The 27741-nt window shown below is 39.3% G+C and overlaps 1 protein-coding gene and 1 non-coding gene across 3 annotated transcripts in view; both read right to left on the minus strand.

Annotated features, from left to right (window-relative positions):
* RARB (retinoic acid receptor beta) overlaps positions 1-27741 on the minus strand; it is a 424940-nt gene that overhangs the window by 237463 nt on the left and 159736 nt on the right. The window contains exon 1 of one of the 2 annotated variants that reach the window (XM_030933192.1): positions 20354-20461. The exons of the other annotated variant lie outside the window; for it this stretch is intronic. The gene's annotated coding sequence lies outside the window, so the exon portion shown is untranslated. Of the gene's footprint in view, positions 1-20353; positions 20462-27741 lie in introns of those variants that run through there. 2 annotated transcript variants of the gene reach the window in all.
* On the minus strand, positions 27555-27619 carry LOC115892143. The gene has a single exon (XR_004052031.1). It is a non-coding gene; the product is annotated as a U7 small nuclear RNA (small nuclear RNA).

A 27741-nucleotide genomic window follows, 5' to 3' on the forward strand; every position in this document is an offset into this window, starting at 1 on the left:
TAGATCAGATGTGGTATAAGAAAGAAAGAAAGGAGACAAGAATGATGTCAAGTGGCCTGAGCAACTGGAAAGATGAAGTTTCCATCAACACTGATGGGGAAGGTTGTAGGAAAGAAGGTTTTCAGGAGCAAGGCTGGAATTGAGTTCTGGACATGCTACGTTAGATATCTAAGTGGAGATACCCAGCTGGCAGCTGGATGTATGAGTTGAGCTCCAGATAATGTTTACCTGGGGGTAAACATTTGGGAGCCATCAATTACAGATATTATGGAGAGCCATCAGACTAGCCCCACAGCCTACATCCCTTCTCTAACCTCTTATAACACTTCACTTGTACCTCCCTAGTGAAAATTTTTACGTTTTTCTTTGTATTATAGTTTTCTGTATACTTCCCTCATCATCCTTCCTGGACAATAATGTCCTTAAATTATGTCCTATCCAATTTTGCACTCTTCGTTTTGCCTACAAAACATATGGGTTGGGTTGAATCAAAACATTTTTTTTAAGCTCCTATCCACTCAACGTTCATATTTCAATTGCCAGGACCTGTAGATCGATTGAAAGTAATATATTTTTTTCTTACTTATCAACATTTGCCACAAAATCTAAGCTCTGTTTCTGGGCAAGACGGCCGTATAGGAACAGCTCTGGTCTGCAGCTCCCAGAGACGCCAACGCAGAAGGCTGGTAATGTCTGCATTTCCAACTGAGGTATCTGGTTCACCTCACTGGGACTGGTTAGACAGTGGGTGTAGCCCACGAAGGATAAGCCAAAGCAGGGTGGGGCACCGCCTCACTCAGGAAGCACAAGGAGTCAGGGAACTCCCTCCCCTAACGAAGGGAAGCCATGAGGGACTGTGCTTTGAGGAATGGTGCATTCCTGCTCAGATACTACTCTTTTCTCATGGTCTTTGGAACCCACAGACCAGGAGATTCCCTCAGGTGCCTACACCACAAGGGCCCTGGGTTTCAAGCACAAAACTGGTCAGCTGTCTGGGCAGACACTCAGCTAGCTGCAGGAGTATTTTTCATACCCCCGTGGCACCTGGAATGCCAGTGAGACAGAACTGTTCACTCCCCTGGAAAGGGGGCTGAAACCAGGGAGCCAAGTGGTCTTGCTCATGGGCTTCCACCCCCATGGAGACCAGCAAGCTAAGATCCACTGGATTGAAATTACTGCAGCCAGCACAGCAGTCTGAAGTTGACTTAGGACTCTTGAGCTTGGTCAGGGGAGGGGCGCCCACCATTACTGAGGCTTTAGTAGGCAATTTTCCCTTCATAGTGTAAACAAAGCCACCAGGAAGTTTGAACTGGGTGGAGCCCAATGCAGCTTGGTAAAGCTGCTGTAGCCAGACTGCCTCTCTAGGTTCCTCCACTCTGGGCAGGGTATTACTGAAAGAAAGGCAGCAGCACCAGTCAGGGGCATATAGATAAAACTCCTATCTCCCTATCTCCCTGGGACAGAGCACCTGGAGGAAGGGGTGGCTGTGGGTACAGCTTCAGCACACTTAAACGTTCCTGCCTGCTGGCTCTAAAGAGAGCAGCGGATCTCCCAGCACAGCACTCAAGCTCTGCTAAGGGACAGACTGCCTCCTCAAGTGGGTCCCTGAACCCTATGCCTCCTGAAGGGGACACCTCCCAGCAGGGGTCAACAGACACCTCAAACAGGAGAACTCCAGCTGGCATATGGCAGGTGCCCCTCTGGGATGAAGATTCCAGAGGAAGGAGCAGGCAGCAATCTTTGCTGTTCTGCAGCCTCCACTGGTGATACCCAGGCAAATAGGGTCTGGAATGAATCCCTAGCAAACTCCAGCAGACCTGCAGAAGAGGGGCCTGACTGTTAGGAAGAAAACTAACAGAAAGCAATAGCATCAACATCAACAAAAAGGATGACCACACAAAAACTCCATCTGAAGGTCGCCAACAGCAAAGACCAAAGGTAGATAAATCCACGAAGATGAGGAAAATGAGCAAAAAAAGGCTGAAAATTTCAAAAACCAGGATGCCTCTTCTCCTCCAAAGGCTCACGACTCCTTGGTAGCAAGGGAAAAAAACTGGATGGAGAATGCGTTTGATGAATTGACAGAAGTAGGCTTCAGAAGGTGGGTAATAACAAACTCCTCTGAGCTAAAGGAGCATGTTCTAATCTAATGCAAGGAAGCTAAGAACTTTGATAAAAGGTTAGAGGTATTGCTAACTAGAATAAACCAGTTTAGAGAAAAACATAAATGACCTGATGGGGCTGAAAAACACAGCACAAGAACTTTGTGAAGCACACACAAGTATCAATAGTTGAATTGATCAAGCTAAAGAAAGGATATCAGAGATTGCAGATCAACTTAATAAGATAAAGCATAAAGACAGGATTAGAGAAAAAAGAATGAAAAGGAACGAGCAAAGACTTCAAGAAATACAGGATTATGTGAAAAGACCAAACCTACATTTGATGGGTGTACCTGAAAGTGATGGGAAGAATGGAATCAAATTGGAAAACACACTTCAGGATATTATCCAGGAGAACTTCCCCAACCGAGCAAGACAGGCCAACATTCAAATTCAGGAAATACAGAGAACACCACAAAGATACTCCTCAAGAAGATCAACTCCAAGACACATCATCATCAGATTCACTAAGGGTGAAATGAAGGAAAAAATGTTAAGGGCCATCAGAGAGAAAGGTTGGGTTACTTAGAAAGGGAAGCCCATCAGACTAACAGTGGATCTCTCTGCAGAAATCCTATAAGCCAGAAGAGAGTGGGGGCCAATATTTAACCTTCTTAAAGAAAGAATTTTCAACCCAGAATTTCATATCCAGCCAACTAAGCTTCATAAGTGAAGGAGAAATAAAATCCTTTACAGTCAAGCAAATGCTGAGGGTTCTTGTCACCACCAGGCCTGCCTTACAAGAGCTCCTGAGGGAAGCACTAAATATGGAAAGGAAAAACCGGTACCAGCCACTGCAAAAATAAACGAAAATGAAAAGACCGTCGGCACTATGAAGAAACCGCATCAAGTAATGGGCAAAATAACCAGATAGCATCATAATTACAGGATCAAATTCACACATAACAATATTAACCTTAAATGTAAATGGGCTAAATGCCCCAATTAAAAGACACAGACTGGCACATTGGATAGAGTCAAGACCCTTTGCTGTGCTGTATTCAGGAGACCCATCTCATGTGCAAAGACACACATAGGCTCAAAATAAAGGGAGGGAGGAAGATTTACCAAGCAAATGGAAAGCAAAAAAAGCAGGGGTTGCAATCCTAGTCTCTGATAAAACAAACTTTAAACCAAGAAAGATCAAAAGAGACAAAGAAGGGCATTACATAATGGTAAAGGGATGAACGCAACAAGAAGAGCTAACTCTCCTAAATATGTACCTTATACAGGAGCACCCAAATTCATAAAGCAAGTTCTTAGAGACCTACAAAGAGACTTAGACACCCACACAATAATATTGGGAAACTTTAACACCCCACTGTCTATATTAGACAGATCAATAAGACAGAAAATTTGCAAGAATATTCAGGACTTGAACTCAGCTCTTGACCTAGCAAACCTAGTAGACGTCTACGGAACTCTCCACTTCAAATTAACAGAATATACATTCTTCTCAGCACCACATAGCACTTATTCTAAAATCAACCACATAATTGGAAGTAAAACATTCCTCAGCAAATGCAAAAGAACAGAGATCATAACAAACAGTCTCCCGGACCACAGTGCAATCAAATTAGAACTCAAGATTAAGAAACTCACTCAAAACTGCACAGCAACATGGAAACTGAACAATCTGCTCCTGAATGACTACTAGGTAAATAACAAAATTAAGGCAGAAATAAATAAGTTCTATGAAACCAGTGAGAACAATGACACAACATACCAGAATCTCTGGGACACAGCTAACGTAGTGTTTAGAGGGAAATTTATAGCACTAAATGCCCACAGGAGAAACTGGGAAAGATCACAATTAAAAGAACTAGAGAAGCAAGAGCAAACAAATTCAGAAGCTAGCAGAAGACAAGAAATGACTAAAGTCAGAGCAGAACTGAAAGAGACAGAGACATGAAAAACCCTCCAAAAAAATCAATGAATCCAGGAGCTTGTTTTTGAAAAAATTAACAAAATAGATAGACCACTAGTCAGACTAATGAAAAGAGAAGAATCAAATAGACACAATAAAAAATGATAAAGGGGAGATCACCACTGAACCCACAGAAATACAAACTACCATCAGTGAAAACTATAAACACCTCTATGCAAATAAGCTAGAAAATCTAGAAGAAATAGATAAATTATTGGACACATACACCCTCCCAAGACTAAGCCAGGAAGACATTGAATCCCTGAATAGACCAATAACAAGTTCTGAAATTGAGGCAGCAATTGATATCCTATCAACCAAAAAAATCCCAGGACCAGACAGATTCATAGCTGAACTCTACCAGAGGTAAAAAGAGGAGCTGGTACCATTCCTTCTGAAATTATTCCAAACAATAGAAAAAGAGTGACTCCTCCCTAACTCATTTTATGAGAACAGCATCATCCTGATACCAAAGTCTGGCAGCGATTGAAAAAAAAAAAAAAAAAAAAAAAAGAAAGAAAAGAAAATGTCAGGCCAATATCCCTGATGAACATCAATGCGAAAATCCTCAATAAAATACTAGCAAACTGAATCCAGCAGCACATTAAAAAGTTTATTCACCATGATCATGTCTGCTTCATCCCTGGGATGCAAGACTGGTTCAACATACGCAAATCAATGAATGTAATCCATCACATAAACAGAACCAATGATGAAAACCACATGATTGTCTTATTAGATGAAGGAAAGGCCTTCAATAAAATTCAACACCCCTTCATGATAATAACACTTCATAAACTAGGTACTGATGGAACATATCTAAAAATAATAAGAGCTATTAGTGGGAACCCACAGCCAATATTATACCGAATCGGCAAAAGCTGGAAGGATTCCCTTTGTAAACCAGCACAAGACAAGGATGTCCTCTCTCACCACTCCTATTCAACATAGTATTGGACGTTCTGGCCAGGGCAATCAGGCAACAGAAAGAAATAAAGGGTATTCAAATAGGAAGAGAGGAAGTCAAATTGTCTCTGTTTGCAGATGACATGATTGTATATTTAGAAAACCCCCATTTTCTCAGCCCCAAATCTCCTTAAGCTGATAAGTAACTTCAGCAAAGTCTCAGGACACAAATACAACATGCAGAAATCACAAGTATTCCTATACACCAATAATAGACAAACAGAGAGTCAAATCATGAGCCAACTCCCATTCACAATTGCTACAAAGAGAATAAAATACCCAGAAATACAACTTACATGGGATGTGAAGGACCTCTTCAAGGAGAACTACAAACCACTGCTCAGTGAAATAAAAGAGGACACAAACAAATGGAAAAACATTCCATGCTCATGGATAGGAAGAATCAATATCCTGAAAATGGCCATACTGCCCAAAGTAATTGATAGATTCAAAGTTACTTCCATCAAGCTACTATTGACTTTCTTCACAGAATTAGAAAAAACTACTTTAAATTTCATATGGCACAAAAAAGGAGCCTATATAGCCAAGATGATCTTAAGCAAAAATAACAAAGCTGGAGGCATCACACTACCTGATATCAAACTATACTACAAAGCTACAGTAACTGAAACAGCATGGTACTGGTACCAAAACAGAGATATAGACCAATGGAACAGAACACAGGCCTCAGAAATAATACCACACATTTACAACCATCCGATCTTTGAAAACCTGACAAAAACAAGAAATGGGGAAAGGATTCCCTATTTAATAAATGGTGTTGGGAAAACTGGCTAGCCATATGCAGAAAAGTGAAAATGGACCCCTTCCTTATACCTTATACAAAGATTAACTCAAGATGGATTAAAGACTTAATGCAAGACCTAAAACCATAAAAACCCTAGAAGAAAACCTAGGCAATACCATTCAGGACACAGGCATGAGCAAAGACTTTATGACTGAAACACCAAAGGCAATGGCAACAAAAGTCAAAATTGACAAATGAGATATAATTAAACTAAAGAGCTTCTGTACAGCAAAAGAAACTATCATTAGAGTGAACAGGCAATCTACAGAATGGGAGAAAATTTTTGCCATCTTTCTATCTGACAAAGGGCTAATATACAGAATCTACAAGGAACTTAAACAAATTTACAAGAAAAAAACAACCCCAACAAAAAGTGGGGGAAGGATATGAGCAGATACTTTTGAAAAGAAGACATTTATGTCACCAACAAACATATGAAAGAAAGCTCATCATCACTGGTCATTAGAGAAATGAAAATCAAAACCACAATGAGATACCATCTCATGCTAGTTAGAATGGCAATCATTAAAAAGTCAGGAAACAACAGATGCTGGAGAGGATGTGAAGAAATAGGAACACTTTTACACTGTTAGTGGGAGTGTAAATTAGTTCAACCATTGTGGAAGACAGTGGGGCGATTCCTCAAGGATCTAGAACCAGAAATACCATTTGACTCAGCAATCTCATTAGTAGGTATATACCCAAAGGATTATAAATCATTGTACTCCAAAGACACATGGACACGTATGTTTATTGCAGCACTACTCACAATAGCAAAGACTTGGAACCAACCCAAATGCCCACCAATGATAGACTGGATAAAGAAAATGTGGCACATATACACCATGGAATACTATGCAGCCATAAAAAAGAACGAGTTCATGTCCTTTGCAGGGACATGGATGAAGCTGGAAACCATCATTCTCAGCAAACTAACACGGAACAGAAAACCAAACACCACATATTCTCACTCATAAGTGGGAGTTGAGCAATGAGAACATGTGGGCACAGGGAGGGAAACACCATACTCCAGAGCCTGTCAGGCAAAGGGAGAGATAGCATTAGGAGAAATACCGAATGTAAATGATGGGTTGATGGGTGCAGCAAACCACCATCCACATGTATACCTATGTAACAAACCTGCACATTCTGCACATGTACCCCAGAAATTAAAGTACAATAAAAAAGAAAAAACAACTATGTTGTTTTTTCTTTCATGTAAATTATTAAAGATTATCAAAGACCATGAAATTATAAAGCAGAATTTCCATTTAGAAATAGACTATTATAAAAAATACGTTTATCAAAACACCAAGAATTTTTAATGTAAATAAAACTTAGAAAAAATATCAAAAGGCAACGTTTAAACCTTTTTTTCTCTCCCACAGTTAAAACGAACTTTTGTCTCTGCTTTCATTTAGCTGAACACTTGAGTTTAGTGGATCTCAAGTTTCTTATCCAGAAGAGGAAGAAAATAGGCTAGAAGATTCTAAAATTCCATAATTTTGTCTTTGAAAAATTCAGAATGGCTCTGTCAAATCACTAAAATCGCTAGAGATACAGCACTTACTGTCCTTAAAGCTAAGTGTAATCAGAATATCAGCAAGAAATAGATCTTGTAGTCAGCAATCTTTACTACATCTCCTTTCTATTAACTTGCAAATAGAGAATTTTTTAAAATAAAAGAATATTTCTAAAAATGATGCTGAGCATTTTCTATGTAATAAAAGTTATTTTCCAAATTCGTGCTTAACATTTTTTTTTTCTAATTAGTGACAGCTAAGTTCATTATAGACACATTCAATAAAAAAATAAGAGACCTACTCATTAAGCAAATAAAATTATTCTCTATGTTCTGGCCCAAGTATGTACTATGAGACTTAGGATACAATTTGCATGACTAAAGTGGATCTTGTGATTCTTACATTAAAACTATTTTAGCTAATTATGAGGTTTGGAAAACGCTGTGGTCACAATGTCTTAGCTTTCATTTTGCTTTGAGTCTGATAAGAGACTATTATGTTTAATCATGAACATCCTGATGACTTACAAGCAGCTCCTCTCAAAACTGATTTGCAAATGCCATCTGTAGAATAATGACAACTTTTTTTTTTTTTTTCTAAAGGCTAGATCAGGCTCAGTGGCTAGTAGTGGAGGTCAAACAAAGCTGGGGAAGGGACAGAAAACCAAACAAGCTCCAGCCAGAGAAACTCCTGTCAAGAAGAGGCTAAGTGGCTTTGACTGAAGTGCCTCGCTGTGTGACAAAGGGGTTAAAATACAAGGATTCCATCAGATTATCTCAGATGTTAAAGTCCTTGGAGAGTGGGAGGTCAGCCAAGGAAAACCTTGCCCTCAGAAGAGATGGATGGAAAAGATTTTTAAAATTCCCTCAAACAAAAAACACACCCAAACCTACCCACAACAACCAGCCCAATGGTGGCAATCAGGCTTCTCATGCTTGATTCTGACAGGATATCTCCACATGAATCTCCACTGTTACCCTCGGTCATCAGATTTATTTAAAAACACACATGTAGTGCTTTGAACACACCGGGTACTATTCTAGGCTCTTTACAAATATTATTTAATTTTCCTGTACATCCTATGAGGTAAGCAGTAAGAGTATCTTTATTCTCTGGATGATGACTGTAGACCCAGCAAGGTACTATAACTTGCCCAAAGTTGCACAGCTTATGAAGTGGAAGAGCTGGGATTCAAACCAGTCAGTCTGAATGCAGAGTGTGTGCTCACGGTTTCATGGTTTCTGTGTTACGCTATGCTGGATGGAAAAGGAAAAGAAAAGGGAAAAAAAAAAAAAAAAAAAAAAAAAAAAAGACGTTTCAAACAAATGTATGTGGTTCAAAATTCCTACTTTTCCTAGTCCATGAAACTCAATAACCCTAGAGAGGACTCTTCAACAATTGAATAGCAGCAAAGCATAGGATGCTTTTTAATTATGATTGCTTAGTGTATCCAACCCTGTCTCCAATACATCAAACTCAACAAAGGCAAGATGAAATAATCAAGGCATTTAACTCGGAATAGGTAAGTGGGGTGCACAGTTTGGTTTATGTCGAGTGCCTTAAAAATGGGCATTGAGAGGAGCCAAGTAAGTTCAGCTTCCAGTTCTACAATATATGAGGAAGAATAACAACTCAGTTTGCCTGTACCATGGGAAGGTTTTCCATGGCTTATGATAGTTCTTTTTCTCCTTTATCCAAAATAACATAAAATAAAATAAATGAGTCGCTTACACTTCTGGGTCCAAGAGGATGTTGATATAAGTTTTAGAAATGAGAAGAACAGACCACCCCCAAGAGGAAATTCCAGACAGGAAAAACATACCATCAGGGTACACACAATCATAACCTGATTTAGCATCCTATAAAACCACAGTCTCCTCAAGGATTTTCCTGATTACTGTCTTCAGAAGCATGACAAAGTTACAGGGGATTTTTCTGATTATTGAATACAAAAGCATGAGAAAGTTCTATGAGTCACATTATAGAGTTCTCGAACTTGAAGTTTACCGCCAGGCAGTTTGGAGGGTTACATTTTTGTAACTGCTACATGACAGTTCTGGGAAAGGAATCTATGTTAGTCTTAAGAAATCACATTCTCTAAGCGGACCAGAATCTTTCAATCCAGTACCCTTAACTATTTCTGGTGGGGGTGGAGGGTTTGGGGTGGAAAGGAATTGGGAGAGGGTCTTGAATCCCACAAAAACTATGAATGTACTGCCCCAGAAAAATGCATGAACATATAGTCATAATATGCTGCACTTTATTTTATGGGATTTGCAAACCTCTTCCTCTCTCTCCTTAGAAAGCATTTTATATATTCAGGCCCTAAAAGAATTCCATAGACAGCTTAAGATGATAGTATAGAACCACTTGAAGGCTGGGTTTATTGTTAGAACTGGATCAAAGACCACTGGGCCTATTTTTAGGAACTGTCTGGCCTCACCATAATTATCTGGCCCAAGAAGAAAATTTAGGGTTAAGAAGTATGGAAGTATCTGTCAATCACGGCCACCTTCAACGTTAAGAGTTATCAGAATTTTGGTTTTAATTACTTTATTTCTTCAAACATTACTGAATCCACTTTGGGGTAAGACCAAAAAAAAATCTCAGCAGCAGTTTTCCCACAAAAGATATCAATCTTACGGTTAATTTTAACAAGGGAAAAAATTACCTGTGAAAACTCACTGGAATCAGATAAGACAGGAAAAAAATAAGAACGTCACATGAATCTATATTGATACTGCCAAGCACAGAAAACAACTCTAAATGGTCCAGTGTAATGTTTGTCATTGATTCACTCATTCATGATTGATTTATGAATTAATTTAAGCAATTTTCTGCAGAGACCCTACTACGTAGCAGACTCTATAGTATGGTGATATAAAATTAATTCAGCAGGTTCTGTCCAGGAGCGTCACTACAGTACTGTGAGAATTCAGAGCTGGGTTTTTTGCCTCCTGCCATCAACTTAATCACCGCTTGCCATTGAAAGAGGTGGTGAGACAACCAAAGGCCAAATTATGGGAACTCTCTTGTCATGGGTCCAAACTTTAAAGTAAAGGCAGCTGTGTGTTGATGATGAAAACATCTCCAAAAGGCAGGTAGAAACTTCACTTGATTTCTGTATTCTAAGTACTTCACATACGACTTGGCACATAAGAGGTGCACAATTAGTGTTTGCTCAGAAGATGACTTCTCACTTGGTTGTTCAATGACTTCATAATAGGCAGGATAGTCATGATCATTTACATTACACCGATGAGAAAAGCTGAATCTTTGAGAAGTTAAGTGAGTGTCCAAGGATAGTCCAGTTCATATGCTGCAGAGTCGCATCTGGAATTCAAGTCTTTTCAGCTCTCAGTTCGATGTTCTTGAACTCAAGAGGGAGGTGGAAAGTAATGACTAATGTTATATATTCCTGAAATGGATGCAGTAAATAATGGAAGAGAAGGTTTGCAAATTTGAATTGAGGTCTGTTCAGAGCTTCCTAAAGATTTTGTCCTGCTGAAGTGATATAGGTCCATTTTGAGAAAAATGAGAAAAATAAGCTAATTAGTTAACCAAATCACAAACAGAACGTGAGAAAGAAAAAGACAAAGAAAACATCAAGTTTCTTACAAATTGGGGCAGGTTAATACTATAAAAATCGCAGAAGCAATGCTAAAAACAACTTGATTGACAAAGAGGAGGCAAGAAGATAAATAACAAATGGTTTTAAACTTGTTTCTGGTAGACTTCCATTATCAGAGGCCTCAAGGCTGTTGCCAAACCCAAGAGAATCTGAGATTGGTGTACGGCCATACCACCCTGAAAGTGCCCCATCTCATCTGATCTTGGAAGCTAAGCAGGGTGGGGCCTGGTTAGTACTTGGACAGGAGAGAATCTGAGATTTTTTCCTCTCCTAGTTTTGGAGAGCCAGGGAACAAGTTGATATCAAAAAAGATGGGGATTCAGGTGAAGAGAGAGAGAAAGGAAGCTGAGGTGATGAAAAAGGGAACTGGCTTTACAGTCTTTCATTTAGGTCCCAACATGCCCACGGCCTCTCCTTGGTTCACTTTCAGAAGTTCAACTGGGCCACTTCAACGCAGAACTCCAGACTCACTAACTCACAGCTGGTTTTGGGAAAGTGCCTTGGAGCAGTGTGTTGCATGGAGGGTGCAAACTCACAGGATATTGTTGGTTTCTTATTTGGACTTAAAACACACTTGATATTCTAGCATCTCTAGGCCTAGGATCTAAAATGGCTCAGAAAACTCTGACAGCTATGGCATCTTTGAAGAACTTGGTTAAGGTTATTATAATCTGAAACACTCACATTAGTGCTCTTAGAGAACACTCTTAGCCAGATGGCCTCCTTGTGCAGCCAGACCGGGCTGAGGCTGCTGTGAGTAGAGGAGCCATACTTCAGTGACACAAGCATGAATAGGGACAAGGAGGGGGATGGAACAAGGGAAAACAAAAAGACATGGAGGAAAATAACCAGAACACAATCCAACAGAAATATTTTAAATGCTTTTTCAAAGCAATTTTTTTAACCTCTTTTGAAAACACACAAGTGTCTTCAGGGCTGGTAAAATGGTTGGAAACCATAGCACTGAGGACCGCTTTGCACAGAGCCAGAATAAATGGATTTCAGAAAAAGACTCCATAAATGACAAGGAATAGACTAGGCATTCAAAGGCGAGGTCCCACAAGTGACAGTTCTAGGTGACCTGTAACCAAATGAGATACAAGCGCATAATATTCATTAAGAAAATCTGATTTTTCTGTGATTGATAAACAATCAAAAGAGTGCATGGACAGGAGGATGAGCACAAATGAGGATTCTCACAAATTATACTGAGTTTTCAAAGGGATGCTATAGAAAAAAAGAAAAAATCTATAGACTAGTAGAAAGCAAACCAGAGAGAAAAAGAGAAGAAAGAAAAAGAAAGAAAGCTAGCCAGCCTGCCCGCCCCTCTCCATCAAGTGAAAGACAGAATATAATGAAAAACTATCTGGTTAAGCCTCTTTTTAGGAATGAATAGCTAATGTTCACAAACCAGTCTTAGCAAGGATGAGGATATCCAAGTTTTAATTGGAAATAATACAGCATTGCACCAGATGCTTGTTCCTTAAAACTAAGGCATTAGATAAAGCCAGGTTCATGTTTCTCCCACCTCTGTGTTTGGAAATGGGAGCACAAAGCCTAATTGGCCAAATAAAGGAACTGGAGGTTCTACAGAAAAACCCTCTAACCCCATGATTGATTTCCATTGACACCTCCGAACAATGACACCATGGAAACTGGCAGAGGGTACACCCCATATGCAACAAAGGGACATGCAGCCCAGGCTCTATAGAGAGAGACAAACCTTAGCCATAAACCCTGCATCATAGCAACTTATTTTGAAGTTGTCATGTCTGCATATTCTCATATGCAGATTTTCAGTTATGAAATTTATATACTCATTCATTCAATAAATATTTATGCAGGGCTTTCTGTGTGCCAGGCACTCTCGGTGCTGGGCATCCAGCAGAGAGCAAAAGAGACCGAACATCTTCCCCTGGGAGTTTTACATTTGACTGGAGGGAAACAGACAATAACCAAGTAAACAACTACTTAATAAAGCATGAGGCAGTGGTGAGTGCTATGAAGAAAAAAGGAGGCAGGATAAGGGGAGATAAAGTAACTAGCAGAGTGTTTGGGCAGCAAGTTAACAGAGATGCCTGTTCAGCAGACACATGTCCTTGCACTCTGACAATTCTCTCTCAACTAAAGTCAAAGCCACTATTCCCTCTTTGGGAAGCACTATTGTTCATCCTGAGATTAACAACCTGCCTCTGTTTATGCTGAGCTGGCCTGATTGTGGTATGGAATGCAAAGAGCTCTGAAACAGCAGGGAGTGGAAAATCCAGCATCATCATGACTGTGGTAGGCTGTTGCTTTGGTGGGCTCCAAAGACCCACACTTGCTGCTGTCCATGCCCCTGTGTCTACTCTCTCCTTGAGTTTGGGCTGGCTTTGTGACTCATTTTAAGCAACAGAATGTAATGCAAAGAATGATGGGCCAGTTCCAAGCTGAAGCCTACAGAAGGTCTGGTAGTTTCTGCTTTTGCATGCTGGGTAGAGGCACCTTGTAGAAGCCCTACTTCCCAGAGACCAAACTGCTGTGAGAAGCCCAAGCTAGTCATGTGGTGAGACCACAGAAGACGAAAACCAAGGTCCCAGCCAACAACTCCAGTACCAACTTGTCAATCAAAGTGAGTGGAGCCCATTTGGAAATAGATTGTTCTGGCTTAGCTGAGCCACCCTAGCTGACCCTACACAGAGCAGAGTCCTACCAAGAATGGTGCAAATTGTAGACTCATGAGCAAAGAAACAGAAGGGTTGTTTTAAGCCACTGAATGTTGGGATAGTTTTGTTACTCAGCAATAATTATTGAAAAAAAAAGACTTTCAAATTCAAAATTAAAAGACACAAAACACATAGAACTTTTAAATGTACACCTTTGGTTTAAAATTTTTGTTTGCTTAGAATTTTTTGGCTGGCTGTCTGTGTTTCTGATTGTAAAATATCTCATTTGAGGACATGAATTGCTGGATCTCAAATACAGGAAAATTACGTTCTGATTTAAGGCTTAAAAGTAGAGATGCCTGGATTAGGAGGACAATATGATTCTGCTGACCTATTCATCTTACAGGGGCCAAACCTATGTCCTGCCATAATTCTGTAAGTAGGAAGCTGAACTAGAATTGACCTCAGTTAGCATTTCCCCATGCAAGCAACAATACCCACCCTGGAATTCCTGACAACACTATCAACCTGATACAGCAGCCACATGCTGGCCATCCTCGAAAAGTGCTGGCAACAAAGTCTTGTTCAAACAGACGGACAAATCTGCCTAGTTTTATGCAAAGGAAAAGGAAAAGCAAAGCAATTAATTCACCCTGGGGAAACATGCTGAGGGCATGAATTTACCAGGTAGTGCAAGTCACTGTCAGCTGCATTCGCAAAGAGGATGCGCCATCCTTCCCCTGTCCTCTAGACCCTTTCCGCCTTCATTGGGGGAAGGGTAATAGATAGTGTGGAGTGGGTGGAAGGGAAATGTAGGACATGAATGGGTAATATAAACTGGAATATAAAGGGAATATTACTTCTTGATGGCACTGATCCTGACGAGATTTGTATTATACACACACCAAAGTTCTACGGGAGGATGCAACCTGGGGAGTCTTCAAGATGCTCTACTGCAGTGTTTCTGAAAGTGTGGTCCCTAAGTCCAGCAGCATGGGCTTCATCTGCAAACTCGTTAGAAATGCAAATTCTTGAGTCCTACCCCAGATGGACTTAATCAGAAACTGTGGGAGTCACAAACCCTCCAGTTGGCTTGGATGCATACCCAAGTTTGGGAACCACTAAACGTGTTGAAATTCAGGGAGAAAAGTTAGAGCTTCGATTCTGAATTTTTAGAAAAAGCATTAAGATTTACCAACACTTAAATTTACTAACATTTAACATTGACTCTCCTGTTCTTATCTGCTCTGTAAGTTGTGGGTCATGTGTCATGTGCAATTTCCACAACCCAAAGGACTTGCAATTATTATCCCTACTTGTTCATTCACTTTCAGCTTGCAGTATTTTTTATGTATTCCCACTGGTGGATTTACAAATTATATTACCTACTTTTAATTTCACTAACTTGTCTCAAGTGGCCAAGTGGCTTGATTCCTGCAAAGAAGCCATCAAGCCTAAGCAAATAAGAAATGGGCAGAGCTGACACTTTCATAATGTCTTCCGAATCACACCACTACAATGCTCCCCCTATAATTATTATTGAAAATATTTTAGTGAGTACCAAAATAAATTTTTATTTAAGATAATAAAATGTAAAATATCTAAGAGATTATTTCATTTTATCTTTTAGTTTTATATATCTGTTTTTATATAGTTTAAAAGAAACCTGAGGCTTAGGAGGAAACAGGTTCAGAGGGGTTAACTAAATTTATCAAAAGTTTAAGGCCAAGATTTAAACTCTGGAACATCTGTTGGATCTCACAGCCTGTTGCTATCAGCTGTGTGGTGTATTAGCCCATGAAGCCTACGAAGATCATTATGGAAGATATAGGTTGGCCACACAAGACTGGAACAGGTGGAAAATGTGCATTAATCAGTAAGTTTGCAATGATTCTGGGAAGACAGGGCCAGTATTGCCCTCAAGGAATCCAGACTAATTGGAAGCAGTAAGACCAGATCAGATAAACTTTCCTGAGTAGAGTCTTCTGTGATATTACCAGTGCTGTATGTACTCCTGCAATATCACCAGTGCTAGAATTGCTCTGCCGTTATCACCAGTGCTGGGATTTGCTATGTGTCCTGCAGGCAATGATGAACATGTGTGAATGATTGGAGTTGTCATTGCATTCACTCTTCCACCTATCATATTGATTCCCTTTTTCATAAAATACAAATCCTGAAAACTGGCATGGATTTAAATAGCATGAGCTTTCAGGCCCTTTGCTGATTTTACAAAATGTCTAAACCTGAAGTTTCTGTTACCATGATAGTTTTCCGTGCATTTCAGCTGCTAACTTGGGCTCCTTTGACACTGTGTTTAGAAAAAGAAGTTTGCACAAAGTGAACTTTATAAGAAAGTAATAATAAATAAAATAGAGAAAACTTCATTTAAAAATCTAAGGGTGCCTAAAGGCAATTTTGTTATATATGGTTGATAATTTTTGTAGAAGATTATCATCAAATATAACTTTTAGATGAGTGGCAATGGCTACCTTCAGATGGAATATACCATAGCTCAGGATTGCCAGCTCTACCTTGTCATAGGCTTGAGCTGGTCAAGCCCACCATGAAGGGTGGAAAGCCTCATCCACTTTTCACTTATGTTATTGAATTTGCATTCCACATTGTGTCATTTCAGAACTCCCTTACACTTTAGTAATTTCATCAGATCCAACCAGCATGAAACCAGCCAGCCAGCCAGCCCTGGATATATCTAATTGTTCAATTTCTTAGAGTCTGCATGTGGACAGCTAAACCTTGCTGGGGGAAAATCCATGGTGTCAGTTTTACCAGCTGGTAATCTGGTATGTTTTCCTGGTCAGTCTGCTCCTTCATTCTCAACCACCATAATTTTAAAGTTTCCCTCTTCTGAAACCTGTATTCCCAATGCTTTCTCTTCACAACACTCATTAGAGTTTGTATACCTACATGGAAGACTACTCACAAATGATGCTCTTACTAATTTGACTACAGCCCATCAGGGCAGAGCTAGTATCAATTTTGCTCACCAGAGCCTCCTTTTGGGGGCCTGGCACAGGGTAGATTCCCCAATAAGCATTGAGGGTTTGCTGTTTGATGCGAGATGAGTAGCTGCTTTCAAACCTTGACCCTTGGGCCATGTCCCCCTCCCAACTGCCAGCAAGTCTTGTAGGGGGCCTCAAACAGCCTTGTCCAAACAGCTATGTCCAAACATCCTGTGTTGACGGAGGTAGCAATCAGTCACTTAGAGCCTCCTGATCAATTGGTGAGAGACAATCTGGGCACATTCTGCAGTGGCTGCAGAGTTTAAGTGATGTCCCACATCAGCCACGGGATGAAGTTTCTAAGGGCAAAATTGCCAGGGACTGGTGAGCTCATCTGAGACATACAGGAAACAGGGAGTAGAGATAGAAAGCAATAAATTAGATAAAAATGCTAATTTGTTTAGCCATCAATTTTTAATCATTTGACCACCTAATTAATTAATTAGTTTTGTTTGGACTGTAGTTCCTTCCTGAAAGCATTTGAGGCTGATGACTATAAAAGACACAAATACAATAACCCTAAAGGTTATTAAAAATAAGTCAGGAGAAATGTTGGCTTTCACTTTACTCCCTGTCTCAAGAAAATTCAGGCAACCCAGCTAAAGGATGTTGACCCTGGGGATGTTCTAATAAGATCCAGATTAAGGAAATGACAAAAAGAATTTAGAGACATGGAGAGATCAAAAATAAACAGAAAAGGTATGGAAGTTGTATCTGAATAAGGACAAGACTGAGAGACTACATGGAGAGAGGCCTCAGCTGTCCTTGCTTTGGCCATCCTAGACCAGAGTGTTCACAACTCACCCACCACAGATGTATGAGTGAACCCAGCAGAGATCGATCAGCCGCAGCCCAGGTCAGAAGAACTACTCATTGGAGCCAGCCCCAAACTGCAGACTTTGTAGAATCATGAACTAAAGTAAATGGTGGTTTCAACATTTTTTCCCTTTCTTTTTTAAAATTAACATGTGATAATTATACATATTTAGTGGTGGCTGTTTTAAGAAATGAATTTTGGAAGTGTTTCTTAGATAGCAAAAATTAACTGATACAGTTCATTTCATGCACAATAACTCTCTGAGAAACTTATTTACTTCAATCTTCAGCTTTACAGGATTAACAATATCTTTTTAGCTTTTCCTAAATCCATTTAAATTTAGTCCTTTGATAAATTTCTTTTTTTTTTCTTTTTTTGTGAGATGGAGTCTCACTCTGCCGCCCAGGCTGGAGTACAGTGGCACGATCTCGGCTCACTGTAACCTCCACCTCCCGGGTTCAAGCAATTCTCCTGCCTCAGCCTCCTGAGTAGCTGGGACTATAGGCATGCACCATCATGCCTGGCTAATTTTTGTATTTTTAGTAGAGATGGGGTTTCACCATATTGGTCAGGCTGGTATCTAACTCTTGAGCTCGTGAGCCACCCACCTCAGCCTCCCAAAGGGCTGGGATTATGGGCCTGAGCCACTGTGCCCGGCCAGATGAATTTCTTATAGTTTAACTCTATTTGCCAATATTATGATTATTGGGCACAACGGCCCAAGAGGAAAAATAAAGCGCTATGAATTTCTGCTCAGCAGCCTCAGTTGCTTCTTTTTCATGGAAAAACAAAACAAAACAAAACAAACAAAAAAACCCAAACCAAAAAACCTCTAGAGGTTACGTTCAACTCTTACAGCACTGAACTCAGCTTTTGTGAGTTCAGTTTATTTAGGCTTTTTATTAGGCTTGGGGACGGGCTGGTGGTAGTATTAATACTACTGAGTTTGGGTTGAGAACACTTTTTCTCTTTAGGATCCTGAGTCAGGGGTTGACCTAGAAAATCAACACCCACAGATATTTTCTACAAGGTGGTAAATCAAGCAATCCAAATTTCGCGCTCTCATTTTAAGATAGTCTTTGTAAACCAAACAAATAAGCATAAAGAGAAAAAAGAAAATGCTTAAGACCATAAATGTATACTTTATCTTACAAATACAAACATGCCAAATACTTTTCAGAAACCATGCATGAGAATGACAATTTAAGCTTAAGTCCTAAAAGCTTTCCACTCTCTCTAGCTCCCACATGTGTATAAAAGGTTTAAATGAACAAGAAAAACATGCTGGGATTAGGATTTGATTCCAAAAAGCTTTTATAGTCATATAGAATGACCAGGAGTTACACTAGCTTCAAAAGACACACCAAACAAAAACTGATTTTTATCAAATGGTATTAATACTTGATGGACCAAAGTTGTTTTCACAAAGTATTTCCAAAATGAGGAGCTTGCCAAGCTGTGCCAATGTTCATAGCTCCAGGGGTCCTATCTTGGAACTTTCAAATTCAGTCAAAAGGAAAAAACATGTGTTTGTCTATCTGAACTTTAAAATCTGTCAACGAATACCAAACTCAGCACTTCTGAAACATGAATTGGAGGCCCATTCCTGACCTGACTCAATTTCCTACTTTGACACAATGATCATTAGGCATATCGCACTAGAGTGTGGCAGATGCATTTTGATAAGTTATTTTGTCAATTAGCTCAACCACTTACCAATCTCTCAGGCATAAACACTACTTACAAATTAACTGCTCTTAATTTGTTAGTATGAAAACTTGCCTAAGATTCTCAGGGACCTCAGACAAAAATTAATAAACATAACTTTTTTAAAAAACAAAGCACCAAATTTTTTCATACATATGATTTGACTATCCTCTTGAAATAACTCAAAAGTTCCCCAGCAACTTAGCTTGTAACTCATTTCAAATAAGATTGCATGAAAGAAGAAATGAAGGCATTATATGCCCCATCACCCCTGAGGCAATTAGTTTAGAGAAGTGATACAAATCATTTAAAGAACGTTTCTGGAGTACATTGCCAGGCTCCTGATCCTTAGCCTAACGCTTCTGCCAATGTAAATTCTTTGGTCTCCATGCTATGCTACTCATTTAGAGACCATGATGGCAGGCATCAAACTACACTTTCCTATCATAACTTCTGGGTCTTTTTGTCTGCTTGAATTTCCCTTTTTCTGAGCTGCCATCCTTTTTCCTTTCAGTTCCTTCTTCACCAACGCCCTTGTATTTTCCTCATAAGCCTCATGATCGAAAACAGCAGTTTCCAAACTTTGCCACACCTGAACACATATTATAATTATATAATCATTCCCTGATTTGTTGTCCTGGAATCCTTTTGGGGTTACATAGTTAAATAGGGACTTGAAGAGTAACAAACCATATACCTCTTAGAAAGATACAACATACATTAGTGTATCAAAGACTGTAACTTTTTAATCCAGTATTGCTCAAATTAAATAATTTATTTATTTTAAGGAACTGGGTTCCATGGAATATAAATTTGGGAAAATTTTCTTTTCCTATTTTTATTTTCTGGAAAAATGTTTTTTTTTCTCAAGGATTTTGGCTAACTCAGGGCTTCATGTTCTATTCAAAATATAGGAAGTACTGCTTGTAAAAAAAAAAAAAAAAAAAAAAACAGAAGTGAAGGAAAGAAATGAAATGAATCTCCTCCAGACTTTCATTACATCTCTTCTTTTTTACAACTATGCACTCTAAGATAAAGGGGGAGAAAACTGTGCTTAATCTGAAAATATTGACTGATATTATGGTCTAGGCATGGCACTCTTCCTAGACCAGAGAAACTGAGAGCAACAAGACATGGTTCTTACCTCCAAGATTCTCATAGCCTAGAGTAGAAGAGCAGAGAGAAGAGCAGAAGAAGGTAGAAGTGCTTTGAAGCCTGTATCCACAAGAGTTTGTAGAGTAGCCACTTTGTGTTCAGGTCTTTCCCTCCATGCAGAACCTTAAAAACTGCATCTAAAATCCTCATATTCTAACTACCGCCTCAGCACTACACACACACACACACACACACACAAGGTACTTGCAATATGTAAACAGGAAATCAGCTACACTGTATTATGAATACTTTTCCCCCTCCCCCTCTTAAACCATGAGCTCTGGCATCTCTTTTTCTGAGACTCACCACAAAGCAGCACTGGGCTCCATCACAAATCTTTCAAGGTTACAACCTCTACTACTTTAGATCCTTCTATTTTCTTTCTACTTCAGATGAGATTAAGCCCAGGCCAAGCTGTGCTACCTACCATCTCTGTTTCTGCTTTTGCATCATTAAGAAGACCATGAAAAAAGATAAGCTACCACGGCAGAGAAATGTATCATCAGGTAGGGCTGCATTCAGCTGCAGGTAAGAGAAAACCTAATTACAGTGGCTTAAATAGAGGTGGGTTATACTTTCCTCATTTAATAATTACTGCAGGCATAGGCAGTTTGCTGATACTGGGTCCAACCAGGAGAAACAAACAGAAGGTTGGTACTTGTTTTGCCTCTCCCTTTTAACAGAAAAGCAAAAGCTTTCCCAGAAATCCTGTCTCAGCAGATCTGCTTTTTATCCTGTTGACCAGAATGGTGTCACACGGCTGTAAGAGAGAATGGGAAAGTGAGCCTGAATGGCTGTCCTAGCAGCCGATGAAGATTCTTTGCCACAAGATCCATCCTGGTTCAACTCCCAAAGATTTTTTTGAAAGGGTTGGCATCCAAGTTCCTTTAGTGATAAAGAACTAAAGTGCTGAAACACTGCAATAAATCTATACATTAAAAATGTTATAGAGTTTATTAGTTCTATGTTCCCTTCATACTGTGACTGAACTCATTAGTTTCTTGAACTGAAATGGAGAAATCCAAGATCACTGGTCAAACTTCAGGTGATTCCTGAAACTGCAGCTCTGCTTAACAACTTGAGTATCTCTTTTTCTTATTTTTCCATATTAGTTATTTCTTGATTCATTCATTCATTCAATAAATATTTATTGAGGATCTACTATGTGCCAGGCATCGTAATAGATGCTACAATACAATGGGGAACAAGATACGTACATTTCTTCTTCTATGAAGTGTTGTTTTAGTGGAAGAGACAGATACAATGTATTTAATTATAATTGTGATACATGCTATGTAGGGTAAGTACAAAGTAAAATGAGGATATTACAGGAAATTAGTGTAGTTTGAGGTGTATCAGGAAAAGCTTTCCCAAGGCTCAATGAAACCAGGGCCTGTATGCTTCAGTGCTTTTGACATTTTGGGTCAGATAGTTCTTTGTTATGGGGGGCTGTCTTGCCGCCCCATGGGAGGTTTAGTGGCATCCCTTGACCTCTACTCACTAGACGCCAGTGGCTTTCCATTCCAGTTGTGACAACCAAAAGGAGTTCTAAACATTGTCAAATATCCCTGGGGGCAAAATTACCCCCAGATGAGAACCACTGATTTAAATAAAGACTTGGAAGATGAATAGGAGAGTCAGTCACACCACAGAGAGAAGTCATCAGTTCCTGTCCATGTTTCACCCCAATCCTTCCTTTGGTAAACTTTTAAGCCCTCTTGCTTTATTCAAAGAGCATTGAAACTTCTTCTAGGAAGTCTTTGCTGAAGACAAAATAGGTGGCAAATTCCCTCTGGCTCTCACCCTGAATAAACCATGAGTTCCACAACTTTTTTTCTACTCAGTATTTCACAATGTCTGGAAATACAGATAACGCTATTTCACTTTTTCACAGATGGAAGATGTCCTTGATGATCTGATGTATATTCACCTATGTTTCCAGACTTCATGAACAGCCTCTGTACTTCTTTCTTTCTTTTGAGCACCCCAGAGACAAGTATTAAAGGTCTGCTTCATGCCAGGCACGGTCCTAGATGCTACAGTTTAAATACGAGTAAGAGAAGACTTTTGGTCTCCAAGAACTCATTGTCTTGCTTCACTCAGGTACAACATGCAGGAAGCTGTAGAGGCAAAGTTGAGTGTTCAATTAATTATGTTCTGCTGGCTGCATGTCTTTTCCAATGAACACAGATTGAGAGGCAAGGACAAAGCCTATTTAGCTCACAATTCCGCAACTATGAGGTTATGCAGAGAATATCTGCAGAAGATTTGATTGATAATTCTGATATAAAATGATTAATGAGAATGATTCTGTACTCACTCAGATAACCTCACCCGGAGTGGCAATTCTACTCGGCTTGATTCCTCGTAATTATTTGCTGAATAAATTGAGACTTGATTTTCATTTGCTTCAAGCTCTGTCAATAGCTTCTCCAAAGCGAGATCCTTCCTAAAATTCCTTGCCAGGCTTTGACCTACTTCCTTCTTATTCCTTCTCCCCTAGACAGAGCTTCCCCCTAAAATCTCTCCTGTTTATCACCTGTCTAGCCAAATCAACTGCCAAGGACAGGAATGCTGAAGTGAGGCAAAGTATTTATTTCCTGCTTTGTAGAGCCAGATACTTTAAGTGGAGAAAAAAAGTCCTCACTTGCTTCTAAGTAATGTTTTGTTTTGGTCAGAGCCACACATTAATTCACATGTCCAGGCTGCTTGTAAAATAAAACCAGAGGCATAAGAACTGATAAGAACATGCATTCCTATTTCCTTTCTCTACAAAAGAAAGCCTGATGGTAGTGGCTCATCACTTGTGAGCACTGGGCTTAAAATTTTAAAGAAAGCAGGGCTTAGCATGGAGAGATGGTTCTATCCAGTACTCAAATAAATGGCAAATTGAACTTACATTCTGTGGAGGCAGAAGCAACTCACTAGGGAAGCTTCCTACAGAAACAAAAATTACTAAAACAACATGATGAGGTAAGTACAGTAGTACAATAAAGTCACCTATTTTTCTTCCATTAGTCTTTAGAGTCCTTTATAGTCAGCCCAGTGTAGTGATTGATCAGCACCAAAACTCCTCATTCTTCTTGAGAGGGAGAAACATGTCAGCAGGTCTCTGCATTTTACTATCACTGATGTTCATCCCACCTGTTCTCTTTCGCTTTACGTGCTGTGTACCAACAGCTAGGTCTTCTTTTTCATATATCCATGCCAGGGCCTTTAAACCAATTCAGGACCTTCTGCATGGCTCAAACTTGGGTCAGCTCCACAGTAGGCCTCTTATTTATTTTTTAGAAACTGTCTAAATTGCAACATAAAAACTGCAGTCAGTTATGCAAGTTTTATGTAGTTTTGTGGAACCTGTTGAGGATGATCTTTTCCCAGAAAATGAATAGGTTTCCAAGCATTGTAGTATATGTGATTAATTGAGCCCAGTCTTCAGACCTTCTCTGGAGGTGCAATGCTATGGCTCCTGGGAATGTAATACAGTTGACTCTTAACATCCAAACTATGGCTATAATACAGGATCCAAGACAGCAAGATCCCTGTGCCTTTGTGGGTGTATATGTTAAAACCAGAATGTCTTTTTTTGCGGGCGGAAATGCTCTCGAATTAGGCAGAGTGTGATTCAAAAAAAAAGAAAAAAAAAAAAAAAAAAAAAAAAAAAACTTCAGCTGAAGTAAATTTAAAGGAATTTAATTGAGCAACGAACGATTTGCGATTCCAGCAGCCCCCTGAGCCACAGTAGACTCAGAGACTCCTGCGCAGCTACGTGGTGGAAGAAGATTTATGGACAGAAAAAGGAGAGTGACGTTCAGAAAACAGAAGTGAGGTACAGAAAGCATTGAACTGATTACAGTTCAGTGTTTGCCCTATTTGGACATGGTTCAAACAGCTGACTGTATTTGATTGGCCAAACTCAGTGACCGGCACAAGTGTAGGCTACGGAGTATTTATACTTCCAGTTGTTATAGTTCACAATGTACAGAGAAACCTTCAGGCCAAGCTTAAAATATGGAAGGAGGCAGCTTCAGGCTAAACTTCATTTAGCAAGTGAGGTTTGTTTTGGTAGGGCAAAGCAATACAATTAGATCCTGGGAGACTTCTCCTTTAAGGGTGTTTCAAAACAATTTAATATTTTCAGATTATGTGACTTCCATTTCTGTTAAGCTAGTCTTGAATTTCTTATGAAGTAATGAACATAGACCTTTCAAGTGCAGGTTTTACTGCTATTACAGTCTCAGGTGAGGTGATAATCAAATATTTATTATATGGAAAGTAGTGGGCACTACTACTCAGAATGGACCTCAACTGTTCTCTCAGAGACCTGGTTTTGAAGGTCCCCTGCTGTGCCAAGAACTAACCTTTGAGTGGTGACTTTGGGAAGGTCTGGTGAAATGACCCTGGTGATGAAAGGCTCAGAGTAGTGGCCACTTACCAAGGGCTACACAAATATTTCAGTAATTTAATAACCACTAGAGTTGTATTAGTGCAAATTGATGGATGTCAGCCTTTCCTGGATAAAATTAAATGAATAAATGAATGAACTTAAACTCTTATGAATAAGCAACATGACCTGAGTCTTCCAGAAATCCACAAAAGCTTGTGCAGATGAGTTTGGTTTGCTGAATCTTTTCCTTTGAACTTCCCTATAGATAAAAGGGAGGTTCCTAGCAGGCTGGCAGCTACCTTTTGGCTAGATGTCAAAGTAACTAGAGAGTGTAAATGATTCCAGCCAAACCATCAATAATTGACAGTGGGTAATTCAGTACATAGACTCCACAACCGCCTATCTACAAAGGTGGCAAAGAGAATGTCTCTCTGTTTCTCTTCACCCATTCAATTTAGACACCAGCCCACCCTTCAATAATGCCACACATTCCAATCATGAAAAACAAATGGTGTGACAATAGCCAGGGGACTTTCAGAGTAGAGCATCCCTTTGGTAAACACAGCCCCTAGATACTATCTCTTGCTCTCCCACGGGATGCCTGCTGCAAAGGAGGCTGAAATGCAACGGATTAGGAAATTAGGGCTTTTTGGTCTAAGTGACCAAAATGTAACTCATGAGTTTCAGAAAACTTTTATGTTTTGGTACTTTGCTTAATTCTCTCTCTCTCTCTCTGTGTGTGTGTGTGTGTGTGTGTGGGCGCGCACACACACACACACGCAGGCATACACATGTTTCAATGCTCAATAACGGTGATTTTATTGTGAAACCTATGGTTCAATGAAAGATTTAGTGTTGAATGTTTGTAGAGATAAATTACAATTTTTACATCTAACTGACCCGTGCTTTTGATTATTCTGTCTGGGTAAACTTAGTTCAACTAAATTCATTCATTTATTCATTCAACAAATATTACTGAGTATCTACTCTAAATCACCTACTCTTCTAAGGCTCTGGAGATGTAGACAGGGAAGAGGGCAAACAAGAAACCTATACTCCTGGAATGTACATTCTAGGGCAAAAAAAGTATTTATAATTTCAGGTAATAGTACTGTACAAAAAAATAAAGCAGGGTAAAGGGTTAGAGGTGGCTGAGGGTATCTTAGTGAAGGTGGTCTTGGAAGGCCTTTGTAAGGAGGTGATATCTGAACAACTAATTGAAAAATATGAGGAGAAGAGGCATGTAAAGATTTGGTGGAAGAACATTCCGGGCAGAGAGAACAATAAAAGCAAAAGCCTTGAGGTGGGAATGATGTCGATGCATTTCAGACACATCAAGAAGTCGACTGTCCCGAGTATGAACGAGGGGGCAAATGTAGAAAGTGAAGCTAAATGTAACTGTTGCTAAAGCCCCGTAAGATGAGGTCTTCTGACAGACTGAGGAAACTTTTCAAATAAATGCTGTAGATTCTCTCTGAGTTACTAAGAGCTTCCTCAATTAACTATAATGGTTGTGATTAGAATTCTGAATTGGAGAATCATGTTCATACACACAATACTTTTTTTATTATTGTTGATACATGGCATATTTCGCCTTGCTATTCTGTAGTGAATGTATTCTAACTTTTTGTGGGGGTGGGGTTGGGGGTAGGTAAGAAAAAGGATGGTGATAGTGGTTGACATATCCACAGATGAGCAAAATGTACATTTTTTGTTCCTGCCTCTTCTGATTTAGTACATGGCCTCAAATCTCTCACTTTTCAGGGGCATCCCATTCTGATAACATTGAGATCTAATGGAGTTTAGCTCTACTAGAGAGTAATATCTGTGAGGGCAGGGACTTGTTCATCACTGCATCCATGGTGATTTGTAAATAATTATTGAACTCGTCCACACACTCTGCCCAGCTTCATTTACTTCCTTGTCCTTTATGTTTCCTCCCATAAACCTCACCGAGTAGGACCCTGTTCTGAGAGGAGCACAGCAGGACACTCTGGGTCTCCCAAGGGAGCAGTTCTACAGTGTCAATCACTCTCTCATCCTGAACATAACGTGATACAGACCATTTCTTGGAAAAACCCCAATTCTCCTGGTATTGCTTGACCACATTAACCTTTAGGTAATTGGCACTAAACTTAGAACTTAGGATTAGTTCAGTGGAATTCCAGCTAATGAAAGAGGTGGCCATAAATGTCCAAATGTCATTGTTGAAAATTTGTTTCAAGTATCATATGTTGTTGGGCAGATAGGAAGGACCATCCCTCCTTGTCCCGCTCCAAAGCTGAAATACTTATAAGCATTTAATATCAAAGAAGAACTGGGCCAGGCAGCTGTATTACAGAGAAGTCTAATATTTGATTTTTGCCCACAAGAGGTCTAAAATCTACTAAGGAATAATGACAATAATAAGAAGCCATTAAACAAATACTAAATGAATAAAATACATTTTATTACCAAGTACCTTGAACTCTAAAAGCACCTAAAATTATATTAGAAAATAGTAAATACTGAAGTTACTTGTGGAATTAAATCTAATTGTGTTATTTATCTTGAGGCTATTATTTTTAAAACATATATGTCATTCTCATAATAGACTATACATATAAAAGAAAAGGTGTAAGAAAGAAAAACTGCTAAATCTCTGAACCCAGAACGACCTCTCTTAGCATTTTGGTTTATATTCTTCCAGTTGTCTTTATCTTTCTCTTCTTACATAGATAAGATCATATGGAATACATCATTTTATTTCCTTTTTTCCTCTTAAGATCATAGCATGTTTTGAATATTTTTTTCCCTCCCTAGTGGGGGTGTCTTCTGGTGAAAACTAAAAAAACCTACTAGGAAAATTCTAAAAGAACTTTAACACTTGTTATGTATGTTTTAAAAACCTTTGTTTTAGAGGCTGAATAATACTCAAATAAATGAACGTTTATTAATGAGACTTTGAAAATTTATGTATGGCTACACAACTAAAATATTTCTGCATTTAA

Source organism: Rhinopithecus roxellana, chromosome 1 (genome assembly GCF_007565055.1).
Source record: "Rhinopithecus roxellana isolate Shanxi Qingling chromosome 1, ASM756505v1, whole genome shotgun sequence".
In the NCBI taxonomy this organism is placed as follows: Eukaryota; Metazoa; Chordata; class Mammalia; order Primates; family Cercopithecidae; genus Rhinopithecus; species Rhinopithecus roxellana.